We start from the raw sequence: 23660 nt of genomic DNA, 5'->3' as shown, positions 1-23660 counted from the left end.
CTCTCATACTTCCCTACCACAAAAAAAAAAATCCCTATTACCGTCGCTATTAGTATCGCAAATTTTATTGCTCGCATCGTTATTGGCATCGTTATATACGTCGCAAACCATCCCTATTAGCGTCGGTATTGACGCCAATACTGATGCTAATAGCCACAGTGATATCGATTGTTCTATGGCGTCATCAATAATAACACTTTTTGCGACGACGGGGGCAAATTTTGTTATTTGTATTTTTGTTGCTTTAAATGTCGGTATAAGGCCTATATCCTATAGTGTTAATTCGACCTAGTAGTTCTCCATTTGGTGCACCTGTCTTATTAGTGAAGAAGAAAAATAATACTTATCGCATGTGCATTGATTATCGTACCCTAAATAAAATTACTGTTAAGAATAGATACCTGATTCCTAGGGTAGATGATCTTATGGATAAGCTACAAGGATCTGCCATATTCAGTAAGATAGATCTTAAATCTGGATATCATCAAGTAAGATTGGACAAATCTGATATATTCAAAACTGCATTTAGAACACAATTTGGACACTATGAATTTTTGGTTATGCCTTTCGATTTAACTAATGCACCAGCCACATTCAATCATATGATGAATCGCATATTTCTGAAACATCAGCATTGTGTCATTGTTTTCTTTGATGACATATTAGTTTTCAGTAAAAATGAGAATGAGCATTATGAACATTTGTCTTTACTTTTTAGGTTATTAAAAGACAATCAATTATATGCTAATCCAGAAAAGAGTAAATTCTTCCAAACAGAAATTGAATATCTAGGACATATTATTTCATCAGAAGGTATTAAAGTGGACCCTAAAAGGATAGAGGCAATCTTAAATTGGCCCATACCCAAAAATGTGCATGAATTATGTTCTTTTCTAGGTCTTGCTAGCTTTTACAGAAAATTTGTGAGGAATTTCTCATTACTTGCATTACCTTTGACAAAACTCTTAAAGAAGGGTATTGTGTATAACTGGTTTGACAATCAACAAAAGTCCTTTGATTTGTTGAAACATGATTTAACTCATGCTTCTGTATTACAATTACCTGACTTCAATAGACCATTCTTTTTAGTAGTTACTGATGCTAGTGGATCTGGAATAGGAGCAATCCTTATGCAAGATTCTCATCCCATAGCTTACTCTAGTTGCAAACTCAAACCATCTGAACTTAAATATTCTACCTATGACAAAGAATTGCTAGCCGTAGTACAAGCCTTACATCAATGGAAACATTATTTAATGGGATCTGAATTCATGATCAAAACTGACCAACAAAGCATTAGACATCTCCTTAGTCAACCACAAATATCTACCCGACACATTAAATGGGCCGCTTTTATTCAAATTTTTCATCCCCTTATACAATATCAACCTGGAAAAGAGAATATTGTTGCTAATACTTTGAGTAGAAGATCGATAATTCAAAATATTTCCGTGATATCATTTGATTCTCTTATTCCTATGAAAGATACTTATCATCAGGATCCTACTTTTCAAGCTGATTGGAATAAACTAGTTGCAAATAATTGGATTCCTATTGATTCACTGTCTTATACTAATGGGTTTATGTTTTATGAAAAAAGATTATGTATGATTGTTCCATTTCGATCATTGGTTTTGCATGAAATTCATTGTCTCCCATATCAAGGTCACAGAGGAATTATATCTAATTTGCATACATTGATTGAAGATTTTTATTGGCCACATATGGACACTGATGTATCTACTTTTGTTTCTGAATGCTTAATTTGTCAATGAGTTAAAAAACACAATGGTAAACAATATGGTTTATTAATGCCATTATCCATTCCATCATAACCATGGGAATAGATTTCAATGGATTTTATCGTTGGTCTACTTAACACTAAAGCTAATCATGGTATGATTTGGACTGTTGTAGATAGGTTTAGCAAACAAGTATATTTTATTCCATGTAAGAAAACCTTAACTGCATCTCAAGCTGCTCAATTGTTTTTGAAAACTGTTTTCACTAACCATGGTTTACCAAAAGTCATTATTTCTGATCATGATTCTAGATTCTGCAATAATTTTTGGATTACTTTGTTTGCTAACTTAGGAACAAAGATTGATTTTTCATCTACATTTCATCTTGAAACAAATGGTCAAACAGAAGCTACTAGTAGCACTATTTTAGATCTTTTACGTGCTTACATCATTTCAAAACCACATACATGGGATACATATCTACATTTTCTTTAGTTTACATATAATAACACACCACATATGGCTACAAAGAAAGTACCATTTGAAATTATTTATGGATATTGATTGCCTACACTTATTACATCATTATCAAACAAAATTCAAACTGCTGATGATATTACTAATATGCATGCTACTATTTTTTATGAAGTTTAAGATATGATTGCCAAAGCCCAGCAATCATACACAAAACAAGCAAACAAGAAAAGACAGGCTATGAATTTTAAAGTTGATGATTATGTTTGGTTACGAATTGAAAAACACAGATTACAAAGTCTAGATAAACACCCCATTGTCAAATTAGCACCTAGATTTTATGGACTATTCAAGATCATACACAAAATCAATGACAATGCATTTAAACTAGAATTACCACAACATTGGAAAATCCACAACACCTTCCACATCAGTTTATTACGACCTTTTAGAGGACAACTACCTGTATACCCTGTCTATGACAACCCACCTTTACTTGATGACGAAACTGAAATCCTTGAGCCTGAAACTATTATAGATACTAACTTTATGACCACTAGAATTGGCCATAGATATTCTAGATATTTGGTCAAGTTTAAAAATCATCTTGTTGAAGAGGCCCAATGGATGGACACTAGAGACCTAAGTGCTTTTCCCATACTATTAGCTACACATTGAGCTAATAGCAATTGAGGACAACTGCTATCCCACCCCGGGGGTATGATGCCTGGAGGCATATTCCACGGTGGATTCGGTGAGGTTTTGCGGTGGATTCTGTAAAATTTTATTACCGAGGCTCATACACAAAGTGGATTCTTTGTGCGAAAAGTCGATGGGGATGCTTATCCTTTTCAGGCGTTTTGTTAATTTAATGTGTAAGTGGGTGATTCCATAGCGGGTGATTCCACAAAATACATATTTAAATTAATAAACATTTATGAGTTTAGAGTGCGCACTCGTAATAAATTAAGGTTAGGATTGATTTCTCACCAATTTATTTTTGTAGCTGAAGACTGCTAGGTATTCACTTTTGTCGGTTTAACTGTATTATATTTCTAACAATTGTGAATGCTTCAGTTGATGTGTAGAGCAAACAGCGGTGGCATTGGGAAGCATTGGAGGATAGCGTATATTCAAATTATCATCAATTTTTGATGGGCGCATATCTTAGGCATGGCACCCATATTTTGTCACGCTTAATTACTAAAGCGCTTGATATTTGTTTATTATTTTTATATGCGCATGGGCGCACGATTTAAATATTTGTATTGGACATTGTATTTGGATACCGCCTGACTTCTTGGGTGCCCAATAGCTTTAATTCATTAGTGGCACAAAAGCAAAAAAAAAAGCTAAAGAGTGCTATTTTGTAAATTGGGCTATTTCTTCAGCTTGAAGATGAATAATATATAAAAATACATGCTTTGTGGAGCGCTCACACAAGGCATGGGGGGGGATTGCATCCAATTGGTCTCTTGTTCATGTCGTGCAAGCTTTCTTCATTGGTTTTTGTGTAAAAAGTAGAGTTATTTTGTTCTTGGGGACCTTCTGATGCTCACTACGTGCGCATACAACGACCGATCTATGCACCAAAACTGCTTGTCAATCAAAGTTCTCGATCAAAAGTTATGATAGTTCAGGATTCAAGACAACAATTCTGCTCGAATCTGCGATTCTTTATTTAAGACTGTAATTCTAATTACAGTTCGTTAATCGCTCATCTTCGTTAATGACGTTGATTACGACAAGCAAACATCTTGCTATTTTTAACGATGTTTTATTCTCGTTCATGTTCTTTGTTCGACTGAAATAGCACTTTTCTTATACGCGTCATCTCGTTTTGCACATTACGTCTCTCTATTTTGGGCTTTCCTTTTAGTCACTCAATACTTTTCATCGTTCTTATGTGCATATCCCTATTTTGATTGTCACGAGTCTCAACTACTCTCGTCTTGTTCATGGTTTGTAGATTCTGCGATCTCATCTTATTTGTTTTCTCTCGAGATACAGGCATGGCCAATTGCATAATTGTTAATGGATATCCATTTGGCCAACGTTTGGTTCCCTTCTTCCAAGGACAAGGCTTTCCTGGGTGGAAAGCAAAGATGATGCTAATTCTTGAAGGTGACAAATTATTTGATATTGTTTTGGGCGACCTGTCTTGCCCAGTTCAACCTATTGATGTGATTGATGGCCTGTTATTTGAACAATGGAAAGTTGATCATACTGATTGGATTCGTCGTGACAAAGCGGCTCGTCGTTATATATTGTCTGCACTTCCTAACTCACTTATGTTGGATGTCTTTCATCTGGAAATCTCTCCTGCTGTTTGGGAGTATCTTATCTCAACATTTGAGAAGAAATCAGTCACCGAAATTTTATATCTCCAAACTCGTTTAAAGAATCTTGAATATAAGGTTGGTACTTCTATGCACTCTCATATCCAGGCTTTTGAAGACATTAACAATCAACTTGGTGCTGTCGGCACTCCTGTTGCTAAAAGTCAGATTGTTACTCAACTTCTTCATACCATCAAAGATCCTTTATATGACAATATCATCACTATTTTGTCTAACAAGGATGATATCCACTTTGACAAAGCATGTATATCTGATCCTATTGAATATTCTCAACATCATGAGTATCATTTGGAAAAATCTGATGTTGTTTTGGTCACTCACAAACAAAGGGATTTTGATGCTACTTTTGTTGCTCGCAAGCGTCCCGCTTCACGTTTTCAGCAGGGTGGACGCCCTAATCAAGGTGGTAAGTCTTCTCGTCTTGCTTATCCTAACAAACATTGTTCTTATTATGATAAGAAAGGCCACGTGGCTTTTGATTGCTGGCCATGTCAATATAATGAGGAGCATGGAGTTACTATAAAGCAACCTTGCTTGTCCAAAAGTTTTCCTCGTGATTATTGTGCACATATAGATCATCCGTCTCATCGTTGTTATAAACACAGATATGATGAAGAACGTTCTCGAGCTTATATTGTTCAACAAACTACAACTGATGATGATCATACTCATCAGGATCTCAATTTTCTCCATCATTATATCTCTTCAGAAAAGGTACTTCATGTTCATGATGGTTCTCTATTCATCGTTGATTCAAGTGCCACTGGAAACATGACATACCAATCGCAGTGGCTTCATAATTATCTTTCTCTTCCTATCAAGAAGTTTGTTTACCTTGCGGATGATACGACTTGTCAAGTCAAAGGAGTGGGTGATTTATATATGCGGACTATTTCGTCCACTAGAATATTAAGAGGAGTTCTTCATGTTCCAGATTTGCAAAGAAATCTTCTTTTTGTTGCTCGTCTAGTTGGTCTTGGTTTGTTTGTTGGCTTTGATCATAATCAATGTCGTATAGAGAATGACGGACTTACTATAGTAGTGGCTCCTCGACATGGTAATCTATTTGAGCTATCATTGAATGATACGGTTGCAAATGTTGTTACTGCCCCTAGAGATACATATTGCAAATTATGGCATCAACGATTTGCACACTCCGATTTTGCCAAAATTCTTAATCTTCATCATCACGGTCTTGTGCAAGGTATGGATCTTAAATCTCATCCACGTATGGGAATAAGTGAGTACTGTGCACTTCGAAAACACCATCGTTCGCCTTTCCACACTTCTACTTCATCACATTCCTGTGCTCTCTTGGATTTGGTTCATACCGATATTTGCGGTCCTTTTCCTACCTCAAAGTCTCAATATCGATATTTTATAACTTTCATTGATGATTTCTCACGGTACACACATGTCTATCTTCTTCGACATAAGTCTGAGCCTTTATCTATATTTAAACAATACAAGATAAGTGTGGAGCTTCAAATTGGATTCTCTATAAAGACTCTTCGCAATGACAATGGCGGTGAATATGTATCAAATCTATTTGATGACTTCTGTAAGGATCAAGGTATTCATCATGAGTTTACAGTTCCTTATTCTCCTCAGTAAAATGGTGTTGCTGAGTGCAAAAATCACACTATTCTTAATGCTATACATTGCATGCTTATACACTCTGGTTTGTCTCAAAAGTTTTGGACTGAAGCACTTCTAACACTCGTTTTTATTCAAAATCATCTTCCAACAACTGCACCCGCTGGTATGCCAAGGACACTCGACATAAGTTGGATCCTCCAAGTTTGAAGGTTATTTTTCTTGGTTATTCAGATCATTCCAAAGGTTACAAATTTTATGATCCTTCTACTCAAAAGGTTATCATTAGTCGTGATGCTATATTTGATGAGAAGACTATGGGTGGCACATGGTCATCAGATGTTTTAGATGATACACAGTCTTTGCTTAGTGCATTTCCTTACTTCCTTTGTGAGTCTACTAATTCTGATGATCATAAACCTTCTTCATCTCCAAAGAAGATTGATGAAAATTTGGAGATATATGTCGATCTTCCTATTGAGATAGAACATGGATTCTATTCTATTGAATATGATGTCTTTGATGATGCTATGTCTATCCAAGACGATCCAATATCGTATATGGAAGCTATCAATTCGTCTCAAAGGGATCAATGGCAAGAAGCTATGCAAGTTGAGTACGATTCTTTAATCTCCAAAGGTACATGGATTCTTACTGAACTCCCCCCAAATCGTGTTCCTATCAAATGTAAATGGGTTTATAAAACCAAGACCAAAGCTGATGGCTCATTTGATAAGTTCAAAGCACGACTTGTTGCAAAAGGTTACTCGCAGATTGCAGGAGTAGATTATCAAGAAACATTTTCTCTCGTTGTGCGCTGCACAACTGTTCGTATGATTTTGGCTTTTGCAACACTATTTGATCTAGAAATTCACCAAATGGATGTTAAAACGGCTTTTCTAAATAGAGATCTTGAAGAAGAAATCTATATGGAGCAACCTGAAGGTTTTATGATTACAGGAAAGGAGCATCTTGTATGCCAACTTCATCGTTCATTATATGGATTGAAGCAAGCCTCTCGTGCTTGGTATATTAAGATTGATCAGTTCGTCACATCTAAAGGTTTTGTTGCATGTTTTGCTGACCCAAATCTTTACATCAAAAGGGATGACAAATGTTTTATTATTCTTCCTCTATATATTGATGATACTATTCTTGTGTCAAATAATATTGCTTTCTTGGATGCTATGAAGAAGCTTTTATTGACTGCATTTGAAATGGTGGATCTTGGTGAGATACATTCTTGTTTGGGTATTCAAGTTCAATGACACTAACAACAAGGCATTCTTCTTCTTCGCCAGACAAAGTTTATTAATGATATTGTTAAGAAGTTTGGGTTGACAAATGCGCACTCTGCCAACATTCCCATTCTTTCGATCTCTACCAAGGGTACATCTACAACACGCAATGAAGAATCAGCCACTCATCAACCTTTTGCTAATCTTGTTGGTTGTCTTCAATTTATTGGTTTAAACACAAGACCAGATATTTTATTTGCAGCTAACTTTTTGGTACAGTATCTTTCTTCCCCTTCCACTATTCATTGGAGTGCTACAAAACGTATTCTTAAGTACCTCAAGGGTACTAAGGAGTTTGGTCTTATTTATCGTCGTCGAGAGGATTCTTCTTTATCTTCTTCAACTTCTCTTGACCTTATTGGATATACAGAAGCTAATTGAGCAAGTTCACATTTATCCATGCGATCTACAAGTGGGAATTGTTTCTTTGTAAATGGATGTTTGGTTTCTTGGTCCAGCAAGAAACAACGATGTGTTGCATTTTCTACAACTGAGGCCGAATATGTTGCTGCATCATTAGCAGCTTGCGAGCTAGTTTGGCTTCGATAACTACTTGTAGATTTGGGACATCCTTCATCATCTAGTATACCTCTTCTTGATGCAACAACCAAAGTGCTATTAGTCTTACCAAAGACTATATACAACATAGTACATCAAAGCATATTGCTATTCATTATCATTATGTTCGACATGAAGTCAAGAAAGGTTCCATTATGGTGGAGCATTGTCCTAGTGATCAAATGGTTGCAGACATCTTCACAAAAGCTCTTAGTGAAGCTCGCTTTAGTTCATTAAGACATGTACTTGGTATTGTTCCAAGTTCTTGTCTCATTGATTGAGGCATGTATCATTGTATTCAAGAAAACTTTATAGTAAATCATTTTTGTATCGTAGGTATGTGTCGGGGCTTGGGTTTTTCCCTTGTTCTCCGCAAGGGTTTTTTCACTCGTAGCCAGAGACCTTTGTTTGAGTGGGGATGTTACAACTATATATATCATCTCTCACTTGACTTGGGTCTCACCTATATATACTAACTCTACATCAATATGAATCATTCTTTTGGGAGCATGTCTTGTGTATCTCTCTCATAGTCTCTCTCTCTCACACATCTTTCACATGCTAATTTTCAGCATTGTTGTTTGCTGACATTTTCCTTCCATAGCCATCATCAATGCTTTCATAGGAATCAACATCCATTGCAATTTTGCACTTATACCATGATTCATATTCATTGAATCTGACATCCATGCTTATGTATACTTCCTTACTCACTGGATCATAGCATTTGTAACCCTTCTTCTTATCAGGATATCCAAGGAAAATGCATTTTATAGCCTTTGGTTCCATATTCTTTCTCAAATCATCTAGAACATGAACATAACAAACACATCCAAAGACTCTAAAGTATGCCAAAATGGGTCTCCTTCCATACATTTTCTCATATGGTGACATATCATGAGTCAAGGTTGTAGGTGTTCTATTCATAATGTGAACTACAATATGCACTGCTTCTGCCCAATATGACAATGGCATGTTCATTTGGTTCATCATTGTCCTTGCGTTCTCTGCAATGATTCAATTCTTCCTTTCAACCGCACCATTTTGGTAAGGTCTGTACATGCATGTCAATTGCCTTTTGATACCATGATCTCTGAAGAAGTCACAAAACTCATATGACATGTACTCTCCACCATTATCTTACCTCAAACATTTTATGTAGTATCCAAACTGCTTTTTAGCCATAGATTTAAATTTCAAATGCTTTACTTTTATGCTACATAGAGTACACCCAAGTCATTCTCCTAAAATCATCAATATATAATCTACATCTTTTGATCATGGAAACATTCTGACATGGGCCCCAAATATCTGAGTCTAGTTGCTTATTCTCCCCCTCTTTGGAAATGGAAATATGGATTGCTTGCCAAATTGACAAGCCTCACATACATTATCAAAATTCACATATCCAAGATGAGGCTATCTTTTTTTATTGCATTTGATTCAATCTTTGCAAATTGACATGACCAATCCTTCTATGCCATAATTCCACATCCTTATCTTGCCCATGTCCTCTCTCAACATGCATAGAGTTTTGAATCATTAGAGTACTTGCATCCAAAGCAAATAATCTCCCTTTCTTTCTACCACAAGAAATCACCCTACCAGGTGATCTTCCATTATGAAACTCCTCAATGAAACATCCAAACTTATTGAATCTCACCTGCAATCCTTGATCTATCATTTGACCAACCGATGCTAAGTTCTTAATTATTGTGGGCACATAAAGTATATCACCAAGCTTATTTTCAATCCCATCTTTAGTAACAAGTGGCACACTACCAATATAAGTAATTTTATGTAAAGTATCATCACCAGTGTCAATAAATTCCTCATTCTTCATCAGCTCCTTGCTACCAAACCACTCAGCGTGATGAGTCATGTGATTTTTTGCTCCTAAATCCAAAAACCAGTCATTCTCACGACGAGGGTCAATCATGCTCCCAAGCACATGCTCCATAGCAAATAGGTGACCTCTAGGCGATCCACCTCTAGGTCCATAACCTGTACCACCATAAGTGCCTACATAGTGGCCATATTAGGACTTTCCATGACCAAACTAATCAAAAGAATGAAAAGTGACATCTCTTTGTGAAGGACTAGACCGTGCTCTACCTCTAGGGAAAGATCTCCCCTTGCCTCTAAGCATGTAGTCACCACAACCAAAGTTACCTCTTCCACGAGAAAAAACATCACTACCACGATCAAGTGAAGAGCCTCTAGCTCTAGATGAGTTGCCATGATATCTTTGGTGATAGAAAACACTGTATCCACTTGCATTTTTTCCACTGCTAGATGCATTCAATCCCAACTTGATATCTTCTGTATAAGTAGCAATCCAATAAGCTCCTCAAAGTCAGGCATAGAGCCTCCTCTAACTGAAATAGAGGCATCCAAAGATTTGAAAGCTGGTCCAAGTCCAATTAGTGTCACTGACACTGAATCATCATTATCAACAAGTGCATTAATGGATGCAAGGTCTTTTGCAATTTGCTTGATTTCTGCCACATAGTCACTGATACTGCAATTGCCTCTCCATGCACCATGTAATCTCTGCTTGAAATGTATGTTACAAGCCTGTGTACATGTTCCATACATTTTTTTCTATGATTTCCCATGCTTCCTTACAAAGTACTTGCCTTTTTTATATGAGGACTCAAGGTTTCTGAAATACATATGGAGATCCGATGTAAAACCTTCATGTTCTTCCATATCCAATCCTTGTACGCTTTCTTTTTATCTTTAGTTGGATGTCTAGGAACTTCTGGACATTCATCATCACTTGTTATGAGGTCCCATAGACCAAAAAATTCTCCATCTTGTAAGACCAAACACAATAATTGTCTTTGGTCAATTTGTCTCCCACAAACTGAGTGATCTGTGTTGTGTCACACATTATGGCTGTTGCAAATTCAAAAAAGCTAGCAATACAAAGTGTCTAGAAATGGTATTCAGCAGCATGCCCCAATCTGGAACATCAATGGTCCAATCCGAGACCAAAAGCATAAAAAATAGCCCCAAAAATGCATGTAAAAATAGCTTCTAGCAATATGACTATCATACATGTGTCCAAAAATGGTCATATACATCCATCCATGATGCCAACATGCCATACATTCAAATCTCAACAAGAAACATTCAAATTGGATCCCAAACGATGTCTGTATGACCCATAATGCATCAAAACACGGGTCTAAAATTGACCATTTTTCCTGCAAATTTTTTGCATTTTTTGTGCCAAGCTGGAACTACATATCAAGCTAAAGCTATAGAAAAATTTCAAGAATTTTTTTGCAATTTTTTTTTTGCCTCCAAAATGGCAGCTTTAAAAGTTGTACCAAGAAAAGGCAAAAGTTGGCAATTAACTGCATAGAGACTTGCCATGAAATTGAGCAAAGGAGACATTGTTGCCAGCTTGAAGAATTGTATAGAGACCTGCCATGCCATTCGGCATAGTAGACGCCCTCAGCAACTTCAAAAAATGTACCAAGGGTTTAATGTAACTTAGACTTAAGCTTTAAATAACAAGCTTAAGCAATCAAAACCTTATCGATTTTGAGCAAATGGTTGCACCTGCTGCCTGAATGACGGTGAATCAAGTCACCATTTGAATGGCCTAAATGGCTTGAATCTATAGCACTATTGATCAACCTTTATTGCAGGTATGGCAATTGATGGTGTGCTTACAACGCCTCTTCAATTTGTTGCCTCATCCATCACTCAATGATGCCCCTCACCCAAATCTGAGATTTTCTAACAACCTCAATGAGCTTGGTAGTTTCCTTCAAAGAAAAGTATTCATCTCTGGGGAGAAAGCCTCATTTTGTTATTCAAAACTAGTGTGACCAAGCCCAAAATTCACATTGACCACATGGGCAAATCAGAGAGACTACATGGCTACTCCATCTTTCGTGTTATCTTCAAATAGGTGGTTGGCCACCTCTTCCTAAAAGAGATGGCTCTCTTTCAATATAACAGTTGTTTTCACACTAGCATTCTTTCTCCTTGCCATTGGAGATGCAGTTGCAAGTGTTTCGGCTTTTGATCGTGTCCAAAAAAGAAGATTTGAATCTTCACCTCTCAGAAGCCCGTAAGTTGAATGTCATTCACAGATTGCTCTGAGACCAACTGAAAAGAGAGGGGGAGAGATATGCAATAGAAAGTGGACGGCATGGAATATGGAGAGTTAACCATTTTTCATGTTCATCTTCTTCTATCTCCTCATTCTTCCATTCTCACAATCTACTCCAAGTGGTATCCTCAAAGTGATAGATACCCTCAACTTAAGGACACTCTACATATGCTTCTACTTTAGATACATACAACCATAGGATTTGACTTAGGATATACCATATTTATCAATATATTCCACATAGTAATGATGAAAAGAGTAGTGAACACCTAAATCTACACTAAAACTTGTGGTAATGGGATTATTGATCACACATGAGTGGTTTTGAACCTACCCTCCAATTTTTTTGCTTTTTGCTTTCCTCCCAAAGTGGTAGGCACTTTTGATTTTTTTTGTTCTTTCACTCTTATCCCTAGATTTCATGCAATTATCCTCACACAAGGTCTTTCCATCTTCTCTAAACTTCTATAGGCATGTAATGTTGATAATGTTATATAGGGTCCCTTTCACACCTTCTTTTGCAACTATGCAATGAAATTCTTTAAAGGCCTTATGCAAGTAGTCAAACAAACAATGTGTCACCAAGTGCAATGCCACAATTTTGGGATGGCGGGCCAGGGCTTTCAGGGTACCTAATAAAGTTCCTAAGTTGCCATGCATGTTGGTTGCATTCCTAAGATGTGTAATTATGTCTTAAGTGGATAAGCTAGAAGCAAGTGTGTTAGGGCATTGTAGTTCTAGTGAAGCACCTTTAAGAAAGCTTCACATATTGTGTGGATGTAGTATCAATGTTTTTGTGCTAGATTGTGATAAAACTCCAAGATGTGGGTTTTGTGAAGATTTTTTGAGGTGACAAGTTTTTGAGGTTACATAACACATGGTATGGGTACCTACTATTGATGCTACAAGGGACCTCGATCAGTAAGTGGAAAAGCTGAAGGTACTTAAATTTGGTTCATTATTATGCATAAATATAGGCCGAGTACTTCTCCACTTGAAAAAACTTGTTCATCCTAATACTTAGTCTTCTTTGCCTTGTGATCTCCACATTGGATAGGTCATGGGGTTCCTTAAATTCCAGCAAGGGCACATTTCCAATTTCAATTCTAAGTTTCCTACTATCCATTCATTATTCCTTATGAATCTTGTCTTCTTAGGAGAGATAATCTCAGCAAGTGATAGCATGATATTGTTGCAATCAAAATGCATAGAGGATCTCAAACCATTGACAATGAGTTTTGGATACTATCATGAAGTTGTTGATACTTCAAGGAATTTCCACTATACCATGTATATTATGCATTTCACAAACTGACCACCTTTTGAGCTCAAGCTCCTCTATGAAGGATCCTCTTCTTCACAATAGGTACTTTGGAGGTTTAAAAAGCACGTCTACTAAGTAGTTGAATGCTTCACTTCTAAAGGGTGAAAAAAAAAGAGTGGGACTAACTTTTTAGGCCTAGTGTAGGAGTGATAAAGTAGTTCGATGGTGGTGTGATCTAACAGAGGATGTGATGCTAGGATATACAACTTTAATAAGACTAGATGTGTGATAGAGTTCTTGTTTAGTGTGAAAATGGTTCCTTTACCCATCTTCTTGGATGTTTTCTCTTGTTTGATTAATGACATTTAAAGTTTTTGGCAATGCTATTGAATTCATATGGTTCTCCCTATAATTATTACACACCTTCCAAGCTTAAGGATGATTTAATGTGGACTAGACAACCAAATAACAAAATTCATGATAGGGGGTCATTTTGTAAGACTCCTTAGGTAACATGGTCATAGTGGTTGCTCATATGTTATCTTTTCCCCTGACTACTTCACTCCTTAGTTAATTTTTGATGCCAGGAGGCATATTCCACGGTGGATTCCGTGAGGTTTTACGGTGGATTCCGAAAACTTAGATGACCGGGGCTCATACACAAAGAGGATTCTTTATGCGAGAAGTTGATGGGGACACCTGTCCTTTTCGGGCGTTTCATTAATTTAGTGTGTACGTGGGTGATTCCATAGCGGGTGATTCTGCAAAATGCATATTAAATTAATAAATGTTTATGAGTTTAGAGTGCGCATTTTTACTAACGATTGTGAATGCTTCAGTTGATGTGTAGAGATAGCAGCAGTGGCGGAGGAAAGTATTGGAGTCTAGCGAGTATTCGACCTTTGGATTATATTTTGATAGGCGCCACGCCTATATTTTGTTATGTCTATTGAGACATCGATTATTGATTATTATTTTGTATGCGCCTATGCGCACGGATATGTTATTTCTATTTGGACATTGAGATTGGGCGTGCCAGATTCTACGGGCACCGTCCATTAGCTTTATTTTCTATTTTTGTAGAAAGCAAACTCAAAAGCAAAAAGCTTGTCATATTTTTGTAAATTGGGCTATTATTGAGCATGAACATGGAAATTTACAAAAAATACATGCTTTGTGAAGCGCTCACACAAGGCATGGGGGGAGATTGAACCCAATTGGTCTCTTCCTTCTTGTCGTTCATGCTTTTACATTGTTTTTTGTGCAAAAAGGTAGAGTTCATTGTTCTTGGGGACCTTCCGGGATTCACTACGTGAGCATACTGTGACCGATCTGCGCACCAGTGGTATCAGAGCGGAGCTGAGATCAAGAGCTTCCAATCACTACCAATCTCGAGCGAAGGCGGAGCTCCAGGAACGATCGGGCTCTACAGTCAATCTCGTCGTGAACCGTCGATACAGGCAGACTTCTGGCGATCAAGAACCCCTGTTTCTACTATCAGATCGCAAAGGACCAGGCTGTGCAGGCGGAGGACCACGCATCCATCTCCTTCATCAAGTCGTGGAAAAACCAGAGATAAGCTTTCTTCATATTCAAGTTAATTGCTTCAACAAGGCTTAAGCTTAATCTTAGAAGCTTTTAAAAAGCTTCAAGCTTCACAAATTTCAGTCGTGGTATCTGAAGACACCCCCGCGTTTTTCGCGCCGTCACAAAAACGCCCCCCCCCCCCACGAAATCAGGCGACGTATGATCATTAAGCTTTTTAAGCTTAATCACCTAAGTCTAAGCTAAGTCACTCCAGCCACACAGGGCAAGAAAGTCACCAAACTCCGGGTCCTGCGCATCATTTCCTACATATATCACATCTAACATTAGGACAATTACAAGGAAAATAATTCCCACCACATGAATTAAAAATAAATCATGATGGACCCAAATCATCAGGTTTTTTAGTACCCATTAAAATCTGCTGACACTCTAGGAATTTAACATCTATAACAATCTGGTGGTATTGCTCAATGATCATATCTGTATAATGTTTCATCATATCTTTTACTTCCTCTAAAATGTTTGATGTAGAGGACTCATAACCAGTGGATTCAAGAGCTACCCCCCACTAGGTTGCACAACCTGCAAAGTGGGTGCTATTTGCATTGACCCTTGGTTTGTAAAAGAAGCTCTTTGGCTAGTTGTTGGCTTAATGACATTTAGAGAAGCTGGCAACAAAGGCACATTTTGCATCACGCTCTACCATTCATGTTGGTTAGAGGGATACTAATCACACCTTGATCTCGACTAACCAATCCCAAATTACTTCTAGGACTAAAGCTTAAATTTAGATTTTCCCTCAATGCGTAGGCTGCTTGTATGCAAGACATTACTTTCCTTGCTCATGTTATAGCAGTATATATATCCGCTAGAGGAACACTACTCAACTGCACTTGGATATTCAAGTCGAATCCATGCAAGAAGTATTGCCGTTAGACAATAGATGGGATATGGATAGAGCCTTGCAATTTGTGGAATATCTCTTTCATCTTCTTAGAATATGCTTAGGCATGTTCATGGGGATCTTGACATGTCACATTTAGCACATCTAGCTCATAGTCACCACCTCTCTCAGGGAAAATTTAATTTCGAAAGGTTGGAATGAATAAGTCGATTCTGGTTATGGTACCGGCTTCTAAGTTCTGATACCACATTGCAACTCTCCATTTAGGGTCATATTAAAGAATATCATTAGATGTCACTTGTCCTAAATTCGACAATTAAACATGATTTTTTGAAACTCACTAATGTGAAGTTCTGCACCCTCCCCCGCTAATGCATTGAAAATGAGTAGAGGAAAACATAAAGTTGACATATACGACATTCCTATAGGAATTGCAATAGGTTGTATCATAATGACAACTAGATTTTCCATAGGGTTTTGTAGCTGTACAACTATAACCCGCTTGAAGTGGGTTGACTTACTATGAGAAGGGGAGCACTAGAGCTTCCTCCTCCTAATGGACTATTTGTGGTAGTAGGGCTACTAAGACCTCTCCCTTGTAGGGATATCGAGCTACTACATTGAGGGGAATACCTCCTAAGGATTTCAATCTTCCGTCTAGTCCCTTCCGCTCTTTCTTATTTTTGAATCTCTGATTCATAGTATTTATTGAAGAATAATGGGTCTATCTCAATGCTCTTTGGCATAAACTAGCTAACTAGTCCCTAATTAACCAAGATTTAGAAACTACCACTTATTAATACCTCCCTCTCGACAAATGCAGCACCACCTATCTGGACCGAAAATGGATCTGACACTACCTCTATAAAGCTTTAGCCAAGCCTCCTATACTCACCCAAATAACCCCACAGCCTCACGGCTAGGAGCAATGGACACTACAAATAGATTTATCAAAAGAATGCATTCGTAGGTAGACACGATACCCTTTCCCACACCAAGATTAGAGAGTTTCAAAACATATAGGTGGCTAGCACCTCGTAACACAACTAGAAAGAGCATACCCTAGCTTATCGATGTGGCCCCACTACGATCCTCCTACATCCCAAGGATTTGGCCTCAGATGCACCATCTCAACATATAAACATACACACAAAGTCCACTCTTCATAATATTTGTCCTAGGAAATAGTATATTCCTCACCAAATTAGACCTAAGGAAATGAAACCTATACCATAGAGAGCCTCACATTCATCATTGGTCAATAATTTGAAACCAAGTGTTATGCATCCAAGAGATAGTTCTCTTTATACCATGTCGATACAATGCAATGCAAAGTAACAGACTTTGAGTGCAAAAATATTTTACTTAAACGAAATCAGTATTGTAAATATGCTCAAACATTTCTTCCATGATTTTCCTTCACTAATGACTTTGTTGCGATGAGAAGGCACTGTCGGACTACTATGTGCCACTATATCTCTCAATACTTAAAACCCCCTCTCTCCCTACCATTTAGGGTTTTGCTTGCAATGGGTAGGTTAAGAGGTATTTGCATGTATGTTTCTTCATAATAAAAGTAATAAATATATATTAAAACATACAAATGGAGGTAAACCAAGTTGAAGTCTTATGCTTCACCTCCATCATACTTGCATAATCACAATCCTAGTTTTCCATAAATTTTCACATACAAAAACTAGTTTTTAAATATTTTCTTTGTCTCAAAACCATATATTTTTAAATTTTTTAAACATAAAATATTGTATTTAAACTTGATTTGATCACCTGAAACCAATTAAAATATCATTCGTTCATTTAAAACACATATTTTGAGATTTAAAGAATTAATAACTCATAATTATGAATATGAGTTTTATAATTTGTAGTTCATTGCCCTTAAAAATATCACAGCCAAGGCTCAAACAAATTTTCATCACATATGAATATGATTTGCATCATGAAATGTAAAAAAGAATCCAAATTTCCATTTAAAAATAGGCCAATCATCATTTTTCTCTATTTCATGTGTTAGAAGAAGGAGTGATCTAGGAAAATTCTGAGTAGGTGTCCTACAGTTTTACCCCCTTTTCTGAGCCACAATGGAACCATTAGATTTGTGGTCTTACAGAGTAGTAGAGAGGAAGCTAATGTTTGGTGCACATTTTTGGTCTATCAGGGAGCTCTAGGAGATCTAATGCTTGGAGATTGCTTCCAAGTAGTCCTAGACAAGGATTTTGTTTATCTTCTCAAGTTCTATCAATACATGGTGCTTTGATTCATTCATCTTTTTGTTTATCTTGTGTACCTCTTGTCTATTCTTCTTCTTCTCTTCTATCTCCTATTCTCTACTTCCTTCTCTCTTTAATCCTCGGTGGATATGACCTTTCAACTAAAACCCCTCTAACAACACTTACCTTGTTTGAAACCTATTGAGCTTGCCTTGCCTTCCTTCACAAATATAAAGCCTATCTCCTTTGGCAAGCAAGAGAAATAAGAAGAAGGAAAATAATGTTAGAATGAAAAAGCTTAAGGGAGAAAGGGAAATAATAATAAAATGAACTCACCTTCATGTGTGTTAAGAAGAATTATAGGGGGTGAGAAATCAAATGTTATTTCTCTATGAAAGATCTTAAGTATGATATCTCTCAAATGGGATTTCATGGTCTCATCTTTTGTCACGTCCGTGACATAGCACTTCCTCAACCTATCTCTCAATGTGTTTGTCAAGAAAAGAAGGATTCAAATTGATTCAAAAAGAAGAAAAGTCTTATTAAAAAGGGTTTTGAGTATAAGATTGAATTGGCATTTCCACACATGTTCTATGATCTCTTTTACTTGAGTGTAAAGACGCTTGTAGCTTGTCATGATTGGCTATATATGCATTTGATTGAAATTTTAGGAGCCAAGTAATACTCCAAATTTAAATGGGATGTTTCATGGTTTTTAAAGTGTCCCCATGAAAGTGTGCTCCCACCGCTACTCCATTTCTCCTATAGTAAATATGGCAAGTTGCCATGCATTTTATAATGCTATTTGCATATGCTTTGTGGAATTTTTTTAAATAAGAAAAGGATAATATGGCTTCAAAATTTTCATATTTTCATGAAATATACAATTAAAAAATTACCATTTTAAATATTTGGCTCAATTCATATCCTTTATAATTGTTGTTGTATATTACCATTCAACATCTTCTTACTTCAAACTATGTGATTGTGTGCAGTGATCTTTCATAATATGTGGATTTGATTAGTAAAAGTAATATCAAATAATCACACAATAAAGCGAGAGGGGAGAGGGAATAGGAAAACGAAAAGGTTGCTAGTTGTAAAATTGTTTTGCAAAACTAATAGCTTTTGGTTTATTTACCCTATGAGAGACATATTTATGACATTGTAAAAAAGAACATAAAAATTGTAGTTGCAATGCATATATAATGATGTCAAAACTACTAATAAAGTTGTGGATAAATCACATTATAATATCCACAAAAATTTGTGTTTCATTTTTTGTAAAGTATATGCAAAATTATACGTGGATCTATTGACGCTTCCCATTAGGATTTTTTACAATCCAAGAAAGGTGTCAATCAAACTATTTGTGGACAAAAATCTTTGTAGTGAAGCATTACAAGACCTTATCTATTACATATCCCCATGATACCTATACCTATTGTTCATAGTCACCAAGTAATTTTAGAAAATTCACAAGGCCCAAGCCATCTATGCATGTTGTCCATAAGATGGATGCATCAAATTGTCACTTGATTGGCATTCTCCATGTAAGTATAGCATTGGTAGTTAAAATATCACAATTGATATTTTTTTTCAATCTTTATTAGGCTCTTCTTGTACATGCATATAACCTATGATTGAAAATAGAAAATTAATATGCAAAATTGAAATTTTGGATTTGTGCTAATACATAGTTTTAGTACACACAAACCTGAATAATTCTATGAAGTGTAAGCTGACATGTACTAAGAGTTGTGCACTAATGCATTTTGACAATATTTCACATGTAGTCATCACTCATATCCTCCCAATGCTTATACAATAGCTGAAAACCTATTTACTTTTGTGGTGGAGATTTCGATGGGAAAGAGTTAGTTTGCAAAGTGTATACTATTTATATTATAAAGTAGGCTTGCAAAGATGAGCCACAAACTAAATGGTTGAATTAACCTCATTCCTCCAACTCAAAATTTTTCCACTAAAGAAATACTGAAGTAACCTTGTGGAATTAACATAATTTGTAAGAATCTTGTTGCACTAAATCAATTGAAACTATATATTATAATATATCTCTACTCAAACTCAATGCATTGTATCAAATTGAAGGAGATATTTAAAAAATCTCAACATAATCTAGCAAGTTGCCTTTAAGAAGTTACAAGTTTCTTAGAACATTGATGTAGTACATCAAGTTCTCTATAGCCTTAGGAAAATTTCTTTATTGGGTGATCAAACATGTTAAATATATCCACTAAAACTTGATGCATTTGATCCACTTTTATCACTCATTATTCTTTATCAAGTCATTATATAAATAGAAGGCCTATGAAATCCAACTATCTACACCTCTTATAACTCAATTTCTTATTGAATTTTTCTATAATTTATCATTTCAATAAAAGAAATCTTTTGAATCCTTTGACATGGAGATCTTATCAAGTGCATGTAGCCCAACCTAGATTACAAGGAAAAATTATGTGAATATTATCAAGGAACAAGATCAGTTGTCCTTTGATTCATTTAATCCCAATACTTTAGAGGACATTAGAGGTTCTCTTAATTATGTAGAGGTGCAATCATTAATAGATGTAGATCACTCATACTATCAACATCACAAATCATCTGAAGATGTTTCATGCATAAGAATGATGTGGTGGTAAAATGATTATCCAAAAGAATAGAAGAAGTTATGGTATGACGCATGCTCATGTGCAAATCGAATGTTGGATGCATACGTAGCGAGCACGGGAAGGCCCCCAAGAACAAATAACTCTACTTTAAGCTAAAAAATCAAGGGAATAGACTTGCACAACATGAGACAAAAAGACAAGTTGGGTAAAATCTCCCCCCATGCCTTGTGTGAGCGCTCCACAAGGCACGTTTTTATAAATTTATTCCTCTTAAAGCTAAAAAATGGCCCAATTTTACAAATAAGCATGCTTTAGCTTTTGTGTTTGCTTTTGTCCAAATAAAGAATAAAGCGGCTGGGTGGCCCAAGAGTCGAGTTGTGCCCAAATACAATGTCCAATAATGAAATATTTAAACCATGCGCTCATGCACATACAAGATAATAAATATTTGTCAAGCGCTTTAATAAATAAGTACATTGAAATAAATATTAGTGCCACGCCTTTAATGATAAGACGCATGCCCATCAAAAATGATAATTTCTTCTAAGTAATTTGAATATGTGCTATCGCCTAGTGCTTCCCAACGCCACCACTACTTGCTCTACACATCAACTGAAGCATTCACAATTGTTAGAAAATAATAAAATTAAACCAAAAAAGTGAATACCTAACAATCTTCAGCTACAAAATAAATAAATAGGTTGAAACTCTTTCCTAACCTTAATTTAATACGAGTGCACTCTAAACTCATAAACGCTCATTAATTTAAATACATATTTTGCGGAATCACCCACTGTGGAGTCATCCACGTGCACATTAAATTAACATGACACCCGAGAAGGACAGGTGTCCTCTTCAACTTCTCGCACAAGGAATCCACCTTGTGTACCAGCCTCGACAAATAAATATAGTTTTACAGAATCCACTGTAAAACGTCATGCAATCCATCGTGGAATAAAAACTCACGGAATCCACTGTGGTCTCATGAAATCCACCGTGGAATATGCCTATTGGCATCATACCCATAGGGTGGGATAGCGATTGTCCTCAATTACTATTAGCTCAATGTGGAGCAAGCAATGAAGGGTAAGCACTTAGATCATGGGCGGGCATCCATTTGAACCTCTTCAATATGATGATTTTTAAACTTAACCAAATATCTAGAATATATACGGGGCCAGTTCTAGTGGTCATATAAATAGTTTCTAGAATAGTTTCGGATTCAAGGAGTTCAGTTTGTTATTCTAATAACGGAGGGTTTTCATAGATAGGATGAACAAGTAATTGGCCTCTAAAAGGTCGTAACAAATTGATATGAAAAGTATTGAGGATTTTCCAGTGTTGGAGAAGTTCTAATTTAAATGCATTGTCATTGATTTTGTGAATGATATTGAAGGGTCTATAAAATTGAGAGGCTAACTTAACAACAAGGTGTTTCTCAACACTTTGTAATCTTCTCTTTTCAATGTGTAACCAAATTCAATAAAAAATAGTAGCATGCATTTTGGTAATATCATCAGTAGCTTTACCTTTGTTTGACAATGAGGTAACAGGTATAGGCAATCTATATCCATAAACGATTTGAAAAGGTGCTTTCTATGTAGCTCTATGTGGTATATTATTGTATGCAAATTGAAGTAAATGTAAGTGTGTATCCCATGTTTGTGGTTTTGAAATTTTGTATGGATACAAAAGATCTAAAATTGTACTGTTAGTAGCTTCTGTTTGCTGATTTGTTTTAGGATGAAATACAGATGAGAAATCAATCTTTGTATCTAAATTAGCAAACAAAGTAGTCTAAACATTATTGCAAAATCTATAATCACAATCATAAATAATAACTTTTGGCAAACCATGGTTAGTGAAAATAATCTTAAAAAATAATTGTACAACTTGAGATGCAGTTAATGTTTTCTTGCATGGAGTGAAATATGCTTGTTTGCTAAATCAATCTACAATAGTTCAAATCATATCATGATTAGCTTGGGTGTTAGGCAAACCAGTAATAAAATCCATGGAAATACGTTTCCATGGTTGTTCTAGAATTGGAAAAGGCATTAATAAACCATATTGCTTATTATGGTATCGCTTAACTCTTTGACAAATTAAACATTTAGATACAAAGTTAGAAACATCAAATTCCACCTGTGGCCAATAAAAATCTTCAACCAATGTATGTAAAGTAGAAATATTACCTCTATGGCCTTGGTATGGGGGACAATGAGTTTCATGCAACACAAATGATGGAAATGGAACAGTTACACACAACCTTTTCTCATAAAACATAAATCCATCAGAATAAGACAATAAATCAATTGGAATCCAGTTATTGGCAACTAATCTATTCCAATCAGCTTGAAAACTAGGGTCTTGGTCATAGATATCTGTCATAGGGATACAAGAATCTAAAGATATCACACAGATATTATGGATAGTTGGTTTTCTACTCAAGGCATCGGCAGCACCATTATTTTTTCTAGGTTGATATTGGTTAAGTGGATAAAAACTTTGAATAAAAGCAGCCCATTTGATATGATGATTAGAGATTTGTGGCTAACTAAGGAGATGTTTGATACTTTGTTGGTAAGTTTTAATCCTGAATTGAGATCCCATTAAATAGTGTTTCCATTGATGTAAAGCTTGTACTACTACTAGCAATTCCTTACCATAGGTAAAATACTTGAGTTCAGATGGTTTAAGTTTGCAGCTAGAGTAGGCTATGGGATGTGAATCTTGCATAACGACAGCTCCTATTCCAGATCCACTAGCATCAGTGACTACTAGGAAAAATGGTCTATTAAAGTCAGGTAATTGCAATACAGGAGCATGTGTTAAGACATATTTTAGTAAATCAAAAAACTTTTACTGATTTTCGGACCAATGATACACAATACATTTCTTTAATAAAATTTTCAAAGGT

The 23660-nt window shown here is 36.0% G+C and overlaps 1 pseudogene; it reads left to right on the top strand.

Moving 5' to 3' along the window:
- The window catches only part of LOC148010064 (uncharacterized), a 99256-nt pseudogene that overhangs the window by 22988 nt on the left and 52608 nt on the right, over positions 1-23660 (top strand).

This window comes from Lygodium microphyllum, chromosome 30 (assembly GCF_053477565.2).
Source record: "Lygodium microphyllum isolate KBCC chromosome 30, Lygodium_microphyllum_v1.1.10, whole genome shotgun sequence".
NCBI lineage: Eukaryota > Viridiplantae > Streptophyta > Polypodiopsida > Schizaeales > Lygodiaceae > Lygodium > Lygodium microphyllum.
This window is presented reverse-complemented; position numbering and strand designations above follow the sequence as displayed.